General features: G+C 46.1%; 1 long non-coding RNA gene across 1 annotated transcript; it reads left to right on the top strand.

The window, feature by feature from the left end:
• Nucleotides 1-991: 991 nt before the first annotated feature.
• On the top strand, nucleotides 992-4254 carry LOC109251949 (uncharacterized). Its single transcript, XR_002073786.2, has 2 exons — nucleotides 992-1195; nucleotides 3748-4254. It is a non-coding gene; the product is annotated as an uncharacterized LOC109251949 (long non-coding RNA).
• The last annotated feature ends 213 nt before the right edge of the window (nucleotides 4255-4467 follow it).

Genomic DNA, 4467 nt, shown 5'->3' on the forward strand with positions numbered 1-4467 from the left:
CTTCCATTGGAAGCCTGTGCTTTCAACTGCCCCTAAAAAAAAAAAAAAAAAAAAAAAAAAAAAAAAAAAAAGTTTATTTATTTAGTTTGAGAGAGAGAGCAAGAGAGCACTCATATGAAAGCATGCACACAAGTGGGATAGGGGCAGGGAGAGAGGGAGAGAATCCCAGGAAGGGTCTGCACCGTCAGCCCAGATCCTGATGCGGGGTTTGAACCCATGAACTGTGAGATCATGACCTGAGACAAGATCAGGATTCAGAAGCTTAACCGACTGGGTCACCCAGGTGCCCCTCTATTTGTTATCGATATTGCTTGTTTTATCTTATTTATTTATTTATTTTTATTTTTTAATATTTTATTTATTTTTGAGACAGGGAGAGACAGAGCATGAACAGGGGAGGGTCAGCGAGAGGGAGACACAGAATCCGAAACAGGCTCCAGGCTCCGAGCTGTCAGCACACAGCCCGACGCGGGGCTCGAACTCACGGACCGCGAGATCATGACCTGAGCCGCAGTCGGCCGCTTAACTGACTGAGCCCCCCAGGCGCCCCGATATTGCTTGTTTTAAAAGGGTGTGGGATAGGGGACACGGTTGTCTGTTGTCATATGCACTTATTCCATCAGGCTCTGCTAAAGGCAGGGTAGTTACCTAGACGCATTAATCAACAAAACTTGTCCCCACTCAAAAGTCACCTTTAGCCTGGGTGGCTCACTCGGTTAAGTATCCAACTTCGGCTCAGGTCATGATCGTGTGGTTCGTGGGTTTGAGCCCTGCGTCGGGCTCGGTGCTGACAGCTCAGAGCCTGAAGAAGCCTGCTTCGGATTCTGGGTCTCCCTCTCTCTCTGCCCCCTCCCCTGCTCATGTTCTGTTTCTCTCTGTCTCAAAAATTAAGAAAAAAAAAATTAAAAAAAAGTTAGTGTTAATGAAATATTGACAAACAGGAAAGAGAAAAAGATTAGGCAAGGTGTATTTCACCTGAGGGCTGGCAAATGTTTATTTTTAACAGATTAAATATTAGCACATTGATCAGTGCTGTGGGGCCCGTCTACTTCTGGTTCTTGTGAAAGTGACTCTGCCATTGGAGCCACACAATCGTCACTTTAGCTCCTGGGCTCTCCGATTCTCACTTCATTAATTGGAAGCAGGAAGTATCAGCAGAGATCATTCACGGGGCATGCGGAGTGATAAAAAGCTGGTCAGTCTCCAACTGTTGGTTTTTTTTTTTTTTACCCCATTGGGTTTGAAACCATCGGAAAGGAGACCATGCTGGATCCTCTCTGCTACCTCCTTTCTCCCTCCACCTGGCCAGCTGTTCCCGGAGGAGCAAGCTCCTGGGATTGGGATTTGTGGGTTTGTGAAGTAGGGGGCCCCGTGGGGGGAGGGAGGAAAGAGAGGGTAGCCGTCCACGGTTGGGACGGTGACAGTGAGAGTACTTTACGGGCAGCTACTTTTAACTCATGGTCCCACATCAGCCAGCACAGAGTCACGGACCGTGGGTGGGAGGAAAGTGTGGGCGTTGGGGGGGAGGCTGAGGCCAACGTTGACCACAGGTTCCTCAGGTTGAACCTAAAGAAACTGTATTTAGTTAGACCCCAGCACACTTAGCTAATGCAGACTCCTGGGCCCTGCACTTAGGGTCCTTAAGCATTACAGCTCCCGGCAGGTGCAGACAGATGCCTGGTCCAGGACAACTCTGAGGAAGTGATGGTAATGGAAGGAGCAGGGGCAAAGGAAACACTGAATGGTGTAGGCGGCCAGAAACAGAGCTCCGGAGCCCTCGACTCGCCCCCCTGGGAGCTCTACTGTGTCCCTTCTGCCCAGAGTCCCCACAGCTCATGTAGGTCAGATCCCTGAGAACAGATGTGACTGAGCCACAAAAGAAAAAAAAAGGCTAAATTTAGCAGGACATCATCAAACCCTTTCGTTTGATGAGTAATATTTGCCTAGTGCTTTGACGCTTTTGAAAGAAACATGAAATCAGAGGGTAAATTACTGGGACAGTACACAAAGCAGGTAGCTGGCCAGCAGGGCTTTAAGATAATCCTGAATCGAAGCAACTATGTCAAAAGCACAAGCAGGGTGTTGAAAAGGCTTTCGTAATTTATTTAGAAAGGATCTCATGTTCTTAGGAAAGGGCTACGTTTTTCTTGCTAGAGGTGAGCAAACGCTTGGGTTCATGGCCATTAGATCAGACGTAATTAATAGAATGCTAACTCATTATTTCTGAAACCAAATCCCCCAGGTGCTGAGGGCAAGGCAGGAAGTAAAAAGCCACTCAAGCAAAAGACCGTGGCTTATTAACCACACTTCCTGTGATGAAACACTATCATTTCTTCTCTTTGCTTTAAATTTGTATCGCAGTGAATGGTTTATAACACACCTTTCTACCGAAACGGACAGCTTTGAGTATTTCAAGGTAGAGAAGAATGGGTATTAACATCCCCATTTGTAGAGGAAGATATGGGGACTCAGGCTCCAACGCTCAGAATGAGCGCTTCACTTCCTCTCCTCTTTCCAAACCTAGTCTTAGCCCCTCACGTTATGATTGCTTCAAACTGGAGAAAATGGGAATAAGCAGACTGATCACTAAGAGGGTGACTCTGAATCTTTTGACTCTGAATCTAGATATATTTCCGTTGAGTCTTGTAAGGACCGCAGCAGCATCGTGTAGCCAGCAGGGCTGGGGAGTGGCTGTTCGACTCACGACGCCAACCCTTAGCATCCCTGTGGTCTTGGGTGAGTCAACCAGACCCTACGTGTCTCATCCGTGAAATGGGTTAATGATACTCACCATGCAATGGTAATGGCTTAGAAATATGTTCAATTCAAATACATACATTCAAAATCACTTAGTAGCGGACCTGGTGCAAAGCAGATACTCAAAAGTCACTATTATTTCCATTTCTCCATGTTTGAAAACTTCGTAATTTCTTTTGCTTCCAAGAAGTTGACAGTGCGGTCACTGAAGCCTATGGCGTTGTTATGCAAATAAGGAACCAGTTAGTTTTCCTTTGGAAATAATTTTTTTTTGTCAGTGAAGGGCAAAGATGAACATAAATTAGGAATTTGAAAAATTGTCCATTTAATGCATGAGAGTAATCTGGGGCCACAGGGTTACGGTTTTCTTGCTATTTAAGTCTCTTCATTCTTTTGGCTCCTAAATCTCACTTCCCATCTTTTAAACTCACCTTTAAGGGGCGCGTGGGTGGCTCAGTCGGTTGAGCGTCTGACTTCGGCTCAGGTCATGGCCTCGAGGTTCGTGAGTTCGAGCCCCGCGTCGGGCTCTGTGCTAATGAACAGCTCAGGGCCTGAAGTCTGCTTCGGATTCTGTGTCTCCCTCTCTCTCTCTCTCCCCCTCCGCCTCCCCTGCTCATGCTCTGTCTCTCTCTGTCTCTCAAAAATAAATAAATAAATGTTAAAAAAAATAAATAAAAAAACCCCTCAGCTTTAAAAAACGAACTCACAAATGATATAATGTATTAGTCAGGCTGCCCCCTCAGGCATTATGCTCAGAAAAGTAAACTCTAATGGAAAATCAAGCATTGGAAAATCTATATTCAGCATATGCAGCTGTGTCCATGGTGAAACATTTACCCATTCTCAATTTCCGGGGGAATAAGCAAAAGGCTGGTGTCCAGAGAGAATAAACAAGCCTCTAAGCTAGACTTTTCCATTTTTTATTACTATTCATGTACATTTATTTAAAAAAAAAACCATTTATTTTAACCACCGTTATTTATTTTTCAGTTCCAGAAGGTTGGTGCCCTGCTGATGATCCCCGTTAGTTTCTGGTATTTCTTGCCCTATTGTGTGTGGAAGGCTCTTTGCATTATCCCATTGAATCCGTCTGTCCCTGCAGCGAAGCGTGAAGAGCCTCACAGTGCTGGCTGACTCTAGAGTCTGTGTTCTCTCCTCCACCTTCCGGCCTCCGGGATTCCCTGAGGCTCTTTGTCGGGACCTGTGGTGGAGGAAAACAGGCGTTTGGCTTGTCAGCAATTTCAAGACCCTGCCAACTGAGACAATCTTCCCTGAAAGGGGAAGAGGAGGGTACACTGGCCAGAGGAATTCTCCAGTTGCAGACAGGCATAGGGCGCGATGCTAGACTGGAACCGAGGCCCCTGCCCTGAGTCTGATTCCAGCCCCATAGCCTTTGGGGGCTTTGGGTACATTCTAAACTCTTTCGGAGCCTTAGTTTCCCCTTGCATTGAAACCAAGACTTGAACTAACGGATCTCCAACTTCCTTTCCAGCCTCAGGATCCTATGGTCTAAAACGAGTTTTCTTAAATGAGTTTTCTAGCTAGGCTAAAACAATTCGGGCTTGGGAACAGTTACGTGAAGTCCACTCGGTTTTGAAGAGCTCAATTTTGGTTATGGGTAATAATGGGTTTAACAAAAAGTCGGAGTGGCGAGAGATGGGTGGCTGAAACCGTCATTTACTCCTCTCCCCAGAAAAAGGATTGGCTGCC

The sequence above is a fragment of the Panthera pardus genome, unplaced genomic scaffold (assembly GCF_024362965.1).
Source record: "Panthera pardus isolate Hobbes unplaced genomic scaffold, ASM2436296v1 HiC_scaffold_21, whole genome shotgun sequence".
NCBI classification, from domain to species: Eukaryota; Metazoa; Chordata; class Mammalia; order Carnivora; family Felidae; genus Panthera; species Panthera pardus.